This window comes from Zonotrichia leucophrys, chromosome 1A (genome assembly GCF_028769735.1).
Source record: "Zonotrichia leucophrys gambelii isolate GWCS_2022_RI chromosome 1A, RI_Zleu_2.0, whole genome shotgun sequence".
NCBI classification, from domain to species: Eukaryota; Metazoa; Chordata; class Aves; order Passeriformes; family Passerellidae; genus Zonotrichia; species Zonotrichia leucophrys.
In genome coordinates, this window is record NC_088170.1 from 47729395 (window position 1) to 47746791 (window position 17397).

The 17397-nt window shown below is 42.0% G+C and overlaps 1 long non-coding RNA gene across 1 annotated transcript; it reads left to right on the top strand.

The window, feature by feature from the left end:
• The first annotated feature begins 4247 nt into the window (after nucleotides 1–4247).
• On the top strand, nucleotides 4248–4903 carry LOC135457767 (uncharacterized). The gene is made up of 3 exons (XR_010442769.1): nucleotides 4248–4376; nucleotides 4475–4517; nucleotides 4838–4903. It is a non-coding gene; the product is annotated as an uncharacterized LOC135457767 (long non-coding RNA).
• Nucleotides 4904–17397: the final 12494 nt, after the last annotated feature.

The window sequence follows — 17397 nt, forward strand, 5'->3', positions numbered from 1 at the left end:
TTGCGATTTTACAAACAAGGTGCATATCTGTTAGACTGTTCAGGGCAGTGAGACATTTCCTATTCTTTTTTCTATTTGCTCCCCTGAGCAGAGATTGTTGTTGTTGTTACTAATTGGATAGCAGTTCAGTAAATAAACATGAGCTTGTGACTCAAGGTCTACTAACCCTCTGCAACGGCAAATAGGAGCTCTGAGCACTGAAGTGTCTATCACTCCTCCAACAGTCAGGAGGACAGCCTCTTAGTCACAGTAACTAATGCTATTTTTGACCATAGCCCTGCTTTTTATAAATGCATCTGGGCTGTTTATCCCAGGCTAATCCCACCCTGGATCTGAGGAGTGCTGCAGTCCAGCTACATGCTGCTAATCCTCCAAGGGAAAGCACCCCTACAAGTATTTAGGATGATTCCTCTCACTAGATTCTGATACCAGTGAGTGAGATACAGCTTTACAATGCTGCATCCCCTGGGACAGAGCAGGGACAGCCTGTGCAGGATGAATCAGCGCCATACGTCAAGCACTGTTTGTGTGTTTCAGAGTAACCAGGCAAAGTCTTTTAACTTTCCATCCTACAGCCCGAGCAGTACTTTCCTGAATGTCAGCCAGGAAAATTTTGTAGATTTGGCAATAGGACTGTGGGAAGCCTGGTTGAAGACCAGCCCAGAGTGCCGGAGCAGAGGCTTTATATAAAGAGAGAGAATCCAAACACCTTCCTTTGTTTCAGGCTACAAATGAATACAAATGGAGCCCTGAGATTGCAATCAGGCTCCATTGTATAAGCACAGGCCTTTCCATTACTCCATTACAGCTTTTTGGCATGTAGAGCTTCATTATTTTTCAGCTGGAAAACTAATTAAAATGAATTCTTTCTTATTTATCGGAGTGTTAATGCTTCAGTTCTCAAGTCTCCGCTGGCTTCCAGCCATTTAATTTTGGTCCCTAGGGCAAAGCCTGACAAATTAAGATAAAGCCATTACTTAATGTTCCCCTCCTGAGAGAAAACAAGAAGTATTTCCTGTTCTTATTAGTTGCACAAAGTCAATTTCCATGGTAAAATTTCAGCATGATCAGAACTTTTGCACCCAACATCTCTCTCCTCCTGCGCTCCCCCCTCAGCTGCAGTGGCTGAGGCAGGGAGCATTGCCAGGCTCCACCTGGGCTTTCCTCAACACCCTGAAAACCACGGGGTGAACAAAGGCTGTGCTCAGGTGCTTGCCCTTTGCCATTTGGAACCACCCTCTCCAGTACCTCCAAGGTACTTTTGTTTCAAGAGTGCTGTGCCTTACCTCCAAGGAGAACCCAGCCCTGGGGATCCTGGCCATGCCAAATGGATTAGTCAGAGCTGTGGTATGGGCACTGCCCAGTTCAAGTGCATTCAAAGCTGCCAAAATCCGCCTTCTTTTTTTTTCCCCCCCCAGTGTGTATATCACAAAAGTTCATGCACTTTTCCAGCAGCGTGTTGACTTAACCGGGACCTGTCCGCCCCAGCTTGGGAGCCTGGTGCAACAGGTAACAAACAGCCCCTTCCCATGGCAACACAGCTCAGTGCCTGTGCACCAGGGCACAGGGAAACTCCAGAGAGCAAACGAGGTGCTGAGCCTCAGCTCAGGAAAGCAGCCAGGATGATGCAAAAAGTTCGGAGGGGAAGCAGAAAAACAAACAGAAAGGAAACACAGCAAAGTATCGGCAGTTGTGCGGGGACAGGCAGAGAGCAGCAGCACCACTGTGTTTCCCTCCCATCAGTGTGCCTGGTATGGACCTCACACCCCTTGGCCACCAGAGCTCTGCCCTGCATTGCTCTTCAATGGTCTCTTTATAACATTATTACATTTAAACAAAGCTGACACCATTGAAGCCCAACTCCATAGCAGAAGTTTACCCAAATATTTTCATAAAGCCAGCTTGTTTAGGGAAAGGCTTGGCCAGACAAGGACACAGCTTGCTGAGTGCTGTTGGATTGCAGTATCCAAGATGTGTTGCCATGTTTGGGACTGAGAGCAGATATTGCAAAATGTCTGTTGGCTCCCTGGTACAGCACAGGGCTGGCACACTGGGCCAGGCTGTGCCAGTACCCCGGAGGAATGAATTTATTCTGTGACTCCCTGCAGGGCTGGGACACCTTGCTTCACAGGCCGTGCTGGTGCAAGCCCTCACCAGAAGCAAGAAACATCTCATGCAAGTGCCAGCACACCTCTGCTGTGCTGACTGTGCCAGGGCCAGCACCTCCATGCCATGCAGGGACAGGCTCTGCCATTCAGCCTCCTCCCGTCTGAGTCAAAGCCAGATCCTGCTGCCTGGCCAGAGGGGGCAGGAAAACACAGCCCTGAGATGCTCCCAGCCAGGGCCACCACTGGGGCTGTCAGGTCCCCAACGCTGAGAGCAGGAGGGGAGGCAGGGAGGAGATGGCTGCTCCGCAGCAGCTCGGATCGGGGACGGGACGGCGCTGGAAGCTCCCGCGTTCCTGGGGCAGGCGCAAACAAAAACATCCTCGAGGGCAGATGTTTGGAAAGGAAGCAAAGCACGCAGCTCCACTTCTGCTAACTTATGCCAGACCAGGAAAGCAGCTGAGTGAGGCATGCAAGGAACAAAACCTATTCATCAAAGACCTTCACACTGCCTGAGAGAACAGCAATACACTCCCTGTTCACCTTAGCCTCTCTCAAAATCAACTATTCTTTGCTGATTTTTTAAAGTGTTACTAATTAAAAATACACATGAGATTTTAAGATGTCCTTTTAACTACTTTTTTAAGACTTCATCATTTGTCCTTTTAACTACTTTTTTAAAACTTCAGCATTTTCAGCTGAATTATAATTGTGTATTTACAGTTTTGTACAGAAATTCATTGCACAATCTCAGGTTTTCTAATCTCAGCACAAATCTCTGATGGGTTATCTTGTCCTACCACCTATTCCTGAATTCCATACAGCTTGAACTCTACTGTATTGTACTGTTAAAGCAGCAGGCAAAGTTATGAAGATCGCAAAAAATGCATCCTGATACCGTGTGAGATGATTCAAGGGATTGAAACTCAGAAGTGAGCAATAGGGAGAGCCTGGAACATATTTTGTGCTAAAGTGCTTTGTTTAGGTTGCTACACACCATTACAGAAAACTCGTAACAGTCAGTGCTATGTGACAAGCACTTCTTAAATCAACGAGATTCAAGAAGTCATTTTCATTAACCATACTGAGAATTATATTAAAAAGTGTTATCATTTCGAAATGTTTTTGAGGAAGATATGAGAGGCCAGTTTTGCCAATAGCTTCAGCAGATGCAGTTACTGTGCACTTTAAAGTCAATAGGGAATTTGATTCCTTTTTAATTTTCCACATGCAATCTTCAAAATCCCAGCTGTGGCTGTTGTCCAGGATAAGGTCAAGGGAAAATACATGTTCTCCCTATGTCAAAGAATTTTTTAAGGTATTTGTATTGAGAAATTCTTCTGCTTGCTCAGTAGGAAGGAGGAACTTGAATTTAACAGAAAGGTAAGAGGTAGGATGTACTTTTTGAAGTCCCTTAGAAAATCACTAGCACACTGTGTTACAAATTCCATTTCCCATGAGTCCATAGAGTTTCACTGGGACTTACTCTGCAGTTTCTTCATTGGCTCTTCACCCTTTCAAGGTGCTCAGTGCAAGTGTAGCCAAAAGGATCTGCCCTCATAGGTCTGGATGTGGAAGCTGTGTGCGTGTTACAATCCCACTGCTCAAATGCTTGGATCTGAAGGCAGGGTAGAAGCAGTGAGCTGATGATAGAGAGCTGATAATGAAAGAGCAGTAATAAATAATTATGTGAGAAGGAGAGCTGTAGTGCAGCAGGCATGGGAAAAGAAAGGAGGAAAGAGGGAAATGAGCTGTCAGCAAGATGACTCATCCAGAGCGCAGGAAATAGGGAAAACCTCATTTCTGGTCCTTATGGCTTCTCACACGCTGTGTTGCACAGATCCCTAGTGCTTCCTCACCCCCACCCCTCTGTGCAGTAACACAGTTTAAAGAAGAAAGGTAAAATGCACCCTGCCTTCTCCCATCCCACATAACCTGGATTGGCTGTAAAGATGGCCCCTGGGAGTACTCAGCAGAGAAATACCATTAGTGTTTCTCTATACATAATTACTAATTACTCAGTCCTGAGACAGATGCCAAGATGTTTTGCATTTGCACAGAAAGCCCCTGGGGAACCTTGCAGTAAAAATATCAGCAGTCAGTGGTGTTTGGGCATCCAGAGTTTAGGCAGAGTTCAGGCAGCTGAGTAGGAGAATGCAAAATCTGCTTTTCATCTTCCACATCTCAGGTCCATGTTAGAACTTCCCTGAAACTGCTCCAAGCTTCCAAGTGTTTCACTTTGCACTGCTCGCTGGTATTCCATTAACTCAGGTGTTTATATAACATTAATAGGAAACCATGCCATTTCAAGCTGAGTTTAATAAAGACAGGTATTATTAACACTGGCATTATTTTGCTTCTATTTACAGTTGTGATAAGAGAAGAGGCAAGGCCTGCTAGACTGATAAAAAGGTAAAAGCTTTTCTACCATCAAAATGCCACTTGCAACCGCCTTAAATATATTAATCTTAGTTTTTTGTTCTATAGGAAAATGAGCAAAAAAGGGTTGGGAATTCTTATGAGTACATCCAAAGTCACAAGGGAACTGGAGCAGAGACAGCACCTCTGTTTTGCAATCTTGGGAAACCTTATAGCCTTGAGGGACACAATCTTCAGTGGAATCCAGCATTTTATCACAGGATTGGGTGTTTGAATGAATCATTTTGTCTGGATTGTTGCTGGCCATAAAAGTTGAGATAATAAAACATATAATAAATATCTCTAAATTGCAGGGATTATGGGAAGACATGTAAGCTGCATCCAGTTTTCATGGGCAACCATAGGAGGAAAGACATAGTAAGTAGCTTTGGATGACAGAAAATTGTTTAAGCACGTTAACATCCACACAGCCTTAGATTCTCTGCTGTGGTTAACTGCACTTGATTTTTATATGGAAAGACAGCTAAAAGCTTTCACGACAGGCCTCTATTTCCTCCATTTGGGGAAAGGTAGGCTCCTAACATGGACAGATGTGATGTTATAGTGTACAATCACACTGTAAATTACACTACAGATTTATAAAAAAGCTGGCAAACAAAAACTACAACAAAAAAAACCCCACCCAACAACACCAAAATAAAACAAATAGGCAGGCCCAATGGGCCTCTTTCTTGAAAGAGGTTAACTTACAGGAAAAGACAACTAAGATCACAATGTGTGATTTATTACTGAATAGTTTGTGGTCAACAGAAAAATGCACCCTTGAAAACATAAAGGCATAAAATATGACACTGTCAAGTTCACTTTCTTAATTCATTTTGTTTCAGCACTTATTTTCCACAGGAGAGTTAGAAGTGAGTGGTTTTGTGGGTGGTTTAGAAAATTTAGAAATTATCTGACCACACAAACTCAGGTTTCAAATAATTTTCTCAAAGACACAGTGTTTTCCCTCACGATGCTTCTTTCTTTATATGAGGGATGCTTTTCTTTTTTTAGGTTGTAGTGTGGAGCGTAACATGGAGCAGGATCTGCAGCAGTGACCCTGACATAAAAGGGCACAGTGAGAAGAAGGTGGGTTAAACACCTTCCTGCACCTGCCAGATTGCTCCATGAGCAGGTACTCAGGTGATCATAGTTCTCTCTATGTCCCTGGTATAAAATCTTACAGTGCCCACTTCTTGAATGGTGTGGACACTTCTGGTTTCCCAATCTTAAAAAGGTATAGGAGAATGGAAAACAAGCAAAGAAATGCTACATGTATGATCCTATCCATAGGGAATATCTCCTGTATCAGGAATAAAGACAGTTAAACAGACAAGTACAATTCAGCTTGAGAACAGAGAATACTGGAGGAGATTTGATAATTGTTCTACAGTCACCAGTGATGGAGAGGATGAAGAGGAAAATGCCTTCCTGAGCTATGAAAATGCTACTGCAGCTACAAGTTTACAGGGGATTAGAAAGGAAGTAGACAGATCACTGGAAGACCTCCAGAAGAAAAGGCCACCCATTTCAGAGTCCAGTCTGTCTCCATAGCTATTTTGTGCACTTCCAGCACTCCAGAAAACACTTTTTTTTCTATATAAGGCCACAAAAAGCTTTATAGGCCTTATTATTTCAACATGCAAGACAGAACTTTTCCTACCCTTTTTATCTTCCAAAGCAAGCCCAGCAGAGGAGTGTCAAGATTGTGCCCTTTTCCTTTGCTAAACACCAAGGAGGGCAATGTGTTAACTGCAGGAGCTGAAGTAGGCATCCAAAGCAATTCAGGGAGCAGGAATTGACGACAGCTGGAAGCATCTGGGCTTGCTCCAGCTTCTAAATCCAAAGCTGTACCTGCAGTTGCAGGATCCAAATACTTCAGTGGTGAATTCCTCCCTCTGGAAAATCCCCATCACATAAACGGGAAGCAGCGCGTAGGTGCACACGGAGGGACACGCCAGCGGAGGAATGATGAGATACTCATAAATGTATTTGGAAATCTTTCTCCTTACATTTTTTATGGATACACAGAACAATCATTTTCCTCAGAATAAACCATTTGACAGTGTCAAATCTAACTTCTACTGTACATTTCAGCAGTGTGCATGCAGCTGTTGCCTTTGAACACTGGGTGTTTCCACAAGAGTCATATTTTCTGTCTTGTTCTTCTCTGCCTACAAAGAATCCTAGGAAAAAAAACACATGAGAAAGTGAGTAGGTTTTTTTTCTGTGTGTGCTCTACAATATATTTTCATGCATTTAAGCTAAATCAGGCCAGTTGATAAAATCATAGAATGCTGATGAGAAGGAATAACAGGATATTATTTTAATATTATGGATAAAATGAATGGCTGTAGAAAATGAAGGCATTTAAAAGTGTTATTATACCTTAACTGAAATCCTAGGAAGTAGCAGAGAATAGCTGTAGTAACTATTCCTCTAGCCCTGGTGCTGTTTTCTGAATGGTTGATTTAGATATCCACATAGCCAAACAGAGCTCTATAATTATTAAATTAAGAATAAACACACCCAGCAAGAGTTCATCACCCCCAAAAAAGACAAACTGGAGTGTTTTTTTTTAATCCATAATAATAATGGGTCCTTTGTTAAGATTTTAATTAATAAGTTCTATTCATGGATCACCCTGGTGCTATAAAATTGCTCAAAGCTTGTGCGTTTGTCAAGTATAGACCCATAATGTTCTGGCACAAGCCATTTTCTCTCCAAGCCAGCCCAGTATTTGCTTGAAAATCCCTACCAATGAAAACCCCCTGTCCCTCAGGGCTCCCTGAACAGCTGTGTGCAGGAACAGGACACTGAGCTTCAGGGAAAGCTCCAGCTGAATGCTCCCTGCAAAACTGAGGCAGCTTTAAAAGGAAACTGGGAAGTCCCTGAAGGGTGATTCCCACCAGCAGCTCCTCCAAACACACAAACACGGCTTCAATAAATCTCAGTCACTGCTGTCACCCCTCCAGCAGCACTGGCAGTGCTGCCATGGCTCCCACCATCCTGCAGCAGAAACAACAGCAGAAAAATATAATTACAAATGATCACATGCATTTTAAGGGGAGCAAAAATATGAAACATAAGAAAAAGAACCTTGAAGACAAACATTTCACAGAGATGGGAAAAAATGATGGCAACCCGTGAATCATTTTGAGATCTGCAGTCATATAGATAAAGTATTATTATTATTATTTCATGTAAGTAATGATTACATTGCATTGGAAATGGCTTTGTAATTTCCTGTCTGATGCTACCCTTAGGTCTCTTCTATATTACTGCTTTTCAATTATCTTTTATTTTTCTTCTTGAATATATATGTTTTGAATTATTTTTTCATCTGATGTATCAGCCCCCTCTTCAGATTGAATCTTATTTTTATATTTCCTGCCCACATTTCTACAGTTAGGAGTTATTGCTTTGTAAAGCTGAAAAAAAAGAAAGAAATAACAAAAATAAAATAAAATAATGTTCATGTCATGTGTTTGTATTTATATCTGAAAACACATAGTCCTTGCTACAAGCACTTTTAAAATACCTTAGGGCCTCAATTCACTATTGTGCACATATCTGTGCATTCAGATTGGAAAGTAAACCAAACATACCCAGACTTTATAATGATATATTGCTGTCTAAAAACCCTTTGAATTGCAAGGCATATTCATGCAGAAAGGAGGTGGGTAATAGATGCCAGGTTAAGAGATGGAGAATTTCAAGGTCAGTGTTGCTCTAGGAAAATTTTCCAGCATTGCTGTTTACTTATTGCAAAATTAAAGCACGGTTGCAGAGCACAACCATAAATTTTAGAGGGATGAACCTGTACAAAAACCAGAAGCAAGACAAGATACCCCTCAAGAGGAAGGTCAGACCCCAGAGCAGAATCCAGGCATGGAACAGGAAAGTGTCCCAGGCAGCACCAGCCACCAAAGGGACCAAAGGAGCTCCTGGGCCACCAGCTCTGCACATCATCTCGAGCAAAACCGACCTGAGTGAGCACACAGCCTGACTGCTCCGAACCTGCAGATGCAGCACACTGGAGATTTCACCTAATGAGCTTCCCTCAGCTGCAGGACACATGACAATTATTGCATGGAAAAGCCAGGAACTTCCTTACCTCTACATGCAGCACCTTCATTTGGACTTCAGTGAGGTTGTACACAACCAAACCTGATCACAAATCTTACAGGGACTTCTCCATTGCTTGACATGCTTGGCATTATCATCACATCATCATCAGCCTTGTGGTGTGACTCTTGGGACTGTCCTGTGCAAGGTCAGGAGTTGGACTCAATGATCCTTGTGGGTCTCTCTCAACTCACAGAATCACAGAATCACAGAATTTCTAGGTTGGAAGAGACCTTTAAGATCATCAAGTCCAACCCATGTTCTAACACCTCAACTAGGTCATGGCACCAAGTGCCACATCCAGTCTTTTATTAAACTCTTCGAGGGATGGTGACTCTACCACCTCCCTGGGTAGATGATTCCAGTATTTGACCACTCTTTCTGTAAAAAACTTCCTCCTTAATTCTAGCCTGTATCTCCTTTAGCGCAACTTGAGACTGTGTCCTCTTGTTCTGTCTGTCTCAGAATAGTGTGTGATTCTGTGACCCTGTAGTCCATCCCTTTGGTCACTCTGCAGGCTGAGCTACACTGCTCATCTCAGCAAAAAATTAAATTAACTTTAAAAAAAAAAATTCCATTTAACTGGTAGTGACTGAGGGTACAGTTGTAACTTGAATTGTTTTAATATTTGTATTAGTGAAAAAGACAAACAAAGAAAAAGAAAAATTTTTTGTTATCTCAGCATGGTTTATTTTCACCTGTTTTTTAAATTAAAACTAGAAATATGTACTATAGCATTTACATATATTTAAAAACCTATAATTTTTCTAAAATGCATGCCATTGCAAGCAGATGATAAATAGCACTTAAAAGCAGAAATTTTATTAAATCATTTCTGAGGCTATTAAACTGACTGTCAAACTCTCCTGTCTGTGCAAGGATGATGAGCTATATAATGAATTGCCTTCCTGCCTGCTTCTCAGTCATTTGAAGTGAACTGAGGCTGAGATGGGCTATTTGCCTTTCCCAGGTTTATTTTTGCTTTGTTTTCACCAATCCAAAAATTTCTGTGTATTCTTCCATTTTCAAGGCCACAGGTTCCCTAAAGTAGGGTACTAATTTAGTAGCACCAGAAAGAAGTTCTAAAAATCCAACTGGCTATCCTGGGAATCACTGCATAAGTTTAATAAGTCTCAGTTTTCTCTTACTAATCTAAAATAAGACTTGGCACATGATATTTGCCAGCTGTTGTACATTTACTGCCTTAAATACATTTTTTATTGTCAATGAAGCGCTGTGGAGAACCCATTCATAGCCTTATTTGGATTAAACTTTACACCATGCCATATCAGATCTCTTTTTTATTTGCATGTCTATTTGCTTTGTTCACTTACTTTTATTGGACCCAGATATGAGCAGTGTTCTTTAATCAGTACAAGTCATTATATGCCTGGAAAAATCAGATTTAGTTCTTTTGTGGTGTGAGACATTTTAGAATATTTGCAAGTCAAAATGTTGACACAAGACTGCCTCCCCACCCCAAAAGAATTGCAAATCCTGTTTGTAATTAATTTCCATATCTCACAGGCTATAAAACCTGCCACACACTGCAGCTCCAGGATTTCTAAGGTGGACATTATTGGCTTTGCATGGAAAACTTGCAGCTCCAAATCAGACACATTTTATCCATAAAAATTCAACTGCTCAGCTTTATACCAGGGTAAATCCCTACCCTTTTCAGAGAGCTTTTATAACAAAACTCTGCACACTTTCCCTGGAGTCCCTCACTGGTCTTCCATCAACCTGCAGCAGATGCAGCAGCTCTGGGAGAAGCTTCCTCCTCGCTTTAGGTCTGGGCACTTGCCCACTATCCTGCTCTGCACCCTCAGCTGATGCCAGTGTTCTGCTTCTGCCACGAGAAGCAAGACCTCAGGCCTTGATCATGCCGCTTTCCCTGATATTCATCTCCAATAATCCGCAGGAGGGGCTCGGGTGTCTCTGTCCCTCCTGTGTCCCCTGGGAATGGCTCCTTCCCCACCCGCCTGGAATCTCCCTGCTCCCACAGGCACGGCACAAGGGGAGCCCAGCACCTGTTTGCCCACTCCTGCTGGTGTTTCAGAGGCAAAGCTGCTGCATTCATGTCCTCCTCGTGTTTGTTAGAAATTCTGTGACAGTAAACCCTCAGTGACTGGGGAGACACTGGGAGCACACGCTGTACAGCAGGAGGAAGAGGCTGATGTTGGAGTCTTTGTGGACTTATAAACACAACAATCCCACAGGTCTGAACAGAAGTACCAAGGCCACCAAAACTTCAGGTTTTGAGATCCCAGGTCTAGCATCCTAAAGAAGTTTCTTTCCAATAGTGATGAATGATTATGAGTGATTAGTAATGATAAGAAGAAAATCAAATGCGTTCTTTTAGCTCATTTGAGATCCCAAACTATCATACTGCTCACAGAGCAAAGGCCTCAAGAGAAGCACAGAATTCAGAGTACACTCTCCAATGTATCTGTGTACACAAAAATAACATTCAACCAAAACAAACAAGAAAGCAACTGAAAGGGTGCTTGGCAGACTTCACAGTACCATATTCTTCATTTTTAGTCTAAGGCCTTATAATTTTATAGACAAGGCTGTTTCATGTGAATGCAACTGCAAGTATGTGTGTGAAAGTAGTCACCCTCTCCAAGTCCCTGATGATATTCATTCATCCACAGTGAAAGATCTGTAAGAACATTGTGCTTTTCCAGAAAGGCTGCATCAGTCAAGGTAAGTGTAACATGTTGTTAATGAGAGTCAGACAAGTCTTGCTGTCTGTGGTTGTTAGAGAATCTGGACTATGGACTAACCACATTTATTCCATACAGTTACTGTTGCTCTCAGTGAGCTGCTGTAGAAGTGTGGCCTGAAAACAAAGCCAAGATGACCTGGTAAAAGAGAGGATCTCCTCATTCCCTTGACCAAAATCCTAAGCTGGTTGGCCATTGGCCTTGTGGTGACAGTCAGAGGGGAAATTCTCAGTTGCCAGCCATCTGAGGGCATCACCATATAAAAAAATTACTTTTCACAAAGATCATATCTGGTCCACCCTTTCAGATCTTCCCAAGATATAAATGATATCTCTTGAGAATAAGGAATCATAAATTCTTATCTTTGTCACTAAGCAGAGAATTGTTAGCAGCCCTTCCCAGCCCCTCAGCAGCTGTTTTACTGATCCCCTTGCCACCAGGTCCCATGACATCTGAGAAGGCTCATGAGAAACTGGGTGGGAAGTCCGTATGTCAGCCCGCCAGCCTGATGTTCCTATCAGTGCCAAATCTTATTTCCTTGAAGTTTCCTTCAGAAAGTTCAAATGGGAGAATCTGAAATATTTCTAAATTACAATTTTCTGAATCAAGGCCTGGAAAAGCAGTGACCTTTAGCATTGCTTGTTCTTGGATGCTCTTCTTCCTCTTCCCTTTTTGAGTGGTCTGTTTGGGAATGTGAGACACCCATGGGAGATAGATATGCAAAGAGCCTTTAGAAGGCAAACTGTGAGAGTGAGGGATATGACTGATGAAGTGTAATGTGTGCAAACCAAGTGGTTCTTTAAAATTGGCTCTTTCCAACACCAGATATGATCTAAATGTAAAAAATGTAGAACAGAATCTTTCTCTTGTTGAAGGCTTTCCAAGAGATAGAATTTTAGAAGTCCACCAGTATCTTCTTCGTAAAATATTCCAGACTGGGATCCAAGCCTAATGGCTCAATCTGATCTGCACTGTGCAAACACTTCAAACTGATTGAAACTGAGGAACAGTAAACTAGGACAGTTTAGGCAGCCTATAAACCAGTTGTCAGATAGCTCATCCTTTATAAGCTGGCAAAATGTTCCCTCGCATAGTCTTGCTTTATTGTCCTACCTTTTCCCTTCAGAAGCAGTGACAGAATTCCAACAGCAATTCATATTTGTAGAATCAAAGAATTATTTGGGTTGGAAAACATCTTTAAGACCTGTAAAGAGGATTGTGGAAAGTGGTGCTGAGCAAACAGTGTGGGGCTTTAGAGGGGTGGCATGTGTCTGGCCACGTCAGCCGTGCATGGCAGCATGGCCACATCAGTGCCCCCAGCTCAGGTGGAACCAGGGTATGCTGAAAACACTGGCTGTAGCCCACTTGAGTTCCCATTTCCTGCTTAGGAGGAAAGAAGTATTGAAATAAAGGGAGAGTAAACTAGAAAATTATCTATTATATTTCCCAGATTAGAAGGAATTCCTTAATTTAGTAAACACATTTGCCTATAATCCACAATTTGGGTGATTTGATGAAAATATAATACAGTATTAAAGAGCATCTGTTGTATGTTCTGCCTCTCTTTGTGGTATAATTTTTCAGAAATGCAGGTTTAAAGATGAAAGCTTAAGATATATAGTAGCATTCCCTTGGCTGCTTCGTTGTGCTTGGTATATGCAGTGTGCTATATGGAAATGCACACAAAACCAACACATAAGGCTCCACACCATCTGCAGTCTGGCACCAATTTTTTTCATGCTTCCTCAGTATTGAGAAGGAAACTGGAAAATCTGCTCCATCTTTTTGCTCCATACAGTGACACATGCTGATTCTTGTAGAGCATATCAGTAGAACTGGCTCAAATGACTGAGTGATTTTTGTTATTAAAACTAAGATAAAGCCTCCTAATTTTTCTTTTATCTTCCAGTTCATTAACAAAACTGGGTAAGGTTTCTTGTGGGTTTTGCAAGAAAATGAAGCCCAATGAAACCTTCCATTCACTTGCAATTCATTTTGCAACTAATGGTCTTGAAGCCCCAGACTGACATGAAGCTTGGATAGCAAAGGAAGGCTTTTTATTCATTCACAAGGAATTCACAGTCCAAGGATTACTCATGATTTGTAGTGCATCCCATAGAAATGAGAGCTTCAGTTGGAGTGCTGTATTCCTTTACTCACTGCTATCACTAAACCAGTGCCATATTTTTGCCCATGCTGATAAAGGGAGTTAAAGCAAAACCTGAATGTGCTTTTAGTCCCTAGCTGCCCCTGTAGCACCCTGGAAAACTGGGCAAGCAGCCTGGAGAGGCAGCCTGCTGCCAGAGCTCAGTCATCTTGCAAAGGCTTTCTCCAAACCCTCCCAGTCTGCTTATCTCAACTGCATCTTTCCTGTGCCAGGACCACTCTCACCCAACCAGACAGCTAGGGACAGTCCCAGGAGATGCATTTCAGATTAATTAAGAGTGCTAGGAAACCAAAATAATGCAGGAAACTTTCTGTGAGCTTTAAATGCAAAAATATGTTAGACCTGCTCTGGAGCTACAGATCTTTCACCTGCAATACTGCATCCAGCCCTGGGGTCCTCAACACATCAAGAACATGGGTCTGTTGGAACAGCTCAGAGGAGGGACACAAAGATGATCAAATGTCTCTAGGATAGGAGCTCCTCTCCGATGAAGACAGGCTGAGAGAGTTGGAGCTGCTCATCCTCGAGCGGAGAAGGCTTCAGTGAGACCTCAGAGTAGACTGTCAGTCCCTAAATGGATCCTGCAAGAGAGCTGGAGAGGGACTTTCTGCAAATGCATGTAGGGATAGGACAGGGGAGAATGGCTTAAATCTGAAAGAGGGGAGGTTTAGATTAGATATGGAGAATAAATTCTTATTTAGAGGACGGTTAGACACTGGAATAATTTGCCCAGAGAAGTTTTGGATGACCCATCCCGGCAATGTTCATGGCCTGGCTCGATGGGGCTCTGAGCAACCTCCTCTAGTGGAAGGTGTCCCTGCCCATGGCAGAGGGGAACTAGATGATCTGCAAGGTCCCTTTCAACGCAAGCCATTCCATGATTCCTTGATTCCATGTGTGTATGATTCTATGATTTTCTGAGCAAGGCATGTAAGCTCCTGTGCTTTGAGCTAGATGGATGTTGCTATTCCTGATAATACTGCTTGGAGTCTTCCACAACTTTTTTTTTTTTTTTAATCTAACTAAAACCAAGTGAAAAACCAGTAATTCTGAGCTCCTTAAGGGAAAAGAAATCATCAAACCCCTTCTGCTGCCATTGGAGTGTTTACAAGGAAGTGGTTTAAGTGAAGAGTGGTATCCAAGCATGCTGCTCCTACAGATGGAGCCTCCAGCCACTACTAACAACAGGGATTGTGTTGCAAGCAAGTGCACACACATTTAGCAAAAGCAAAATATTACCCTTGAGTAATACTGTACTTAGAAAATAAATGTGTCACAGACATCACTAATTTTAAAGCAGGAAGGAATTCCACGTATTTCTCAAAATTGCAACAGAGGATCTGTGTTCATGGATACACATAGACACAGATACACACACAAGTTATGAAATGCACTTAATTCTGCCCTTACTCATTACTAGACCAAATAATACTGATATATTCAATCCACATTCAGAAAATTCTCATCCATTATCTTAACTTTTTAAAATTCACTTATTCAACTTAAAATGAAATGCAATATTTCCTCCTCCTCATTTGGCAGACATTTTGAGAGCAAACAGCCATATATAATAGGGTTATTTAATTTCTTTTGTGAGAAAATTATAGTTTTACAGCAGTCAATGCTAAAAATGGCAATAAGTCAAAATATTAAGATGTAATGTGTGATCAGCACTCAGTGTATTAAGATTCTCTGTAGAGTTTATGTGTTTTACTTTAGTCTGCTTCACAGTAATGTTAACCACTAGCATTCTGCTATTGAATCTGGGACACTGACTCTGCCAGAAAAACTTCTGGTTTACACTGCTGTATAATGAAATAATATTTTCTATTTTTTTCAGCAGTTGCTATGCATGACTATATAGCCCTTTCTGATAAAGCCATTCTTCAGCTGAGAGATTTTTCCCTTCTCTGCTTCAAATAATTTTTCTGATACTACTTCTGCTGATTCCTTTAAAATTTATGTTCATTGACGACAAAAATACCCGAGAGGACCTTTCCAGGAAGTTGGTCAAGAGAAAACCCAAAAATCTGCTGTGGTAGAGAGGGCAGCAGCTGGAGATGTGCAGCAGCTGTGTTCCGCATGGGCTCTGCAGGGGCACTGGAAGAGTGAGCTGCTATTGCTGTTTTTGCAGTGGAATTTTGTGAAGTCTCCTTTTTAAATGGTTTTCCTGGTCACTGATGCTAAGGAAAGAAAATTAAAACTTTCTTTAATTTATGCATAGTATCTCTCTACCAGAAGAAAGATTCTGAAGCAAAGGACTAAACAGAGAGCCTCCCATCTGGAAAGTAATATCTTACTGGAACAAACAGTTGCAACAGCTTATTTATGCTACTTTCATAAGGCAAACCCATTAATTAAAATCCCAAAGAGTTTAGGGAACATTTTACTGTGGAGTAGGAAGAAAGTAAATGCAGCAGCAGAATATGTGGGCAATATTGTCAAACAAGTACTTTGAAGCAAAAAGCTCACATGACTCACCTCCTGCTGAAAACTGGTCCTTCCCTTCTGGGACACCACCACCGATGTTGTTGCAGCTGCTTCCGTGTGGCATTTTTGGGACCATTGCTTTACTCCTGACAGAATAGTTCTGCTGCATTTGGGGTCAGGCTGGAGTGCCTGCAATTTAAAATATGAGAGCAACAGAGAGGAGCCTTGCAAACTGTGTCACCCAGCCTGGGGCACCAGGAGGAATCCAGCCAGAGAACTTGCAAAGATCTCATTCATGTGTCTGGGCTGGTAGGGCAAGTGTAGGAAGACTTCTCTCCAGGAGGAGGCTCCTAGCTCTTTTTGTCCTAACACAGGTTTTACCTACCTAATTTTCTATCAATCTTACCAGGCTCAACAGATTTTTTACCAGCATCTCATGAAGAGATGCTTAAACTACCATATTTACTGCAGATGGGGAGGAAAAAGTGGAAATGTTTGGATCTGTGTTGGAAAGCTGGGAATCAGCAAACTCTCTTAAACAACAGAAGGGAAGAAAGAAGTTCACCTTTTTGAGACTTGAAATATTAGTGTAAATTGAAAATTAATGGAAATATTGACAATTTTTGGCAACAAAATAAATTGATTTTTTAGATCCTTTTTCACTTTTTTCTTGGGGACACTAGCTGAAAGAAGGATTTCCAGAAATTAAAAAGAATAATTTAAAAGAATAATTAAAAACAAGTAAGAATCATAGAATTACAGAATGTTTTGGGTTGGGAAGGGCATTAAAGATAACTGGGTTCCAAACCAGCTGCCATGGGCAGGGATGCCATTTACTAGTTCAGATAGCTCAGGGTCCCATCCAAACTGGCCTTGGACACTTCCAGGGATGGGGCATCCACAGTGTCTCTGGTCAACCTGTTTCTGTCTCACCACCCTCTGAGTAAAGAAATTCTTCCTTATATCTAACCTAAACCTGCCTTATTTCAGTTTAAAACCAGTGTCCCTTGCCCTGTCACTATCTGCCCATATAAAAAGTCTCTTCCCTCCTTCCTATAAGCCCCCTCCAGGTACTGGAAGGCCACGTGAGGTCTCCCTGAATCCTTCTCCTTTTCTGGCTGAACAACCCCAGCTCCTTTGGTCTGTCCTCAGAGGGGAGGTGCTCCAGCCCTTGGATCATCTTTATGTCCCTCCTCTGTCTTCCAAAGTAATTAATGCATATTGTCTTTCCACCTCTAAACTCACTGGCCTTCAGGAGAACAAATGATCAGCCCTTTCAGTTGGGTTTGGAATCAGATAATGTACCACACAGCATGAGAAAAAGCTGCATTTATTAGATGTCCTGTCTCATACATGACTGTGCTGATTTGATACATTCTACAGGACAGTAGATCCAATTAAAAATTTCTGTCCTGTG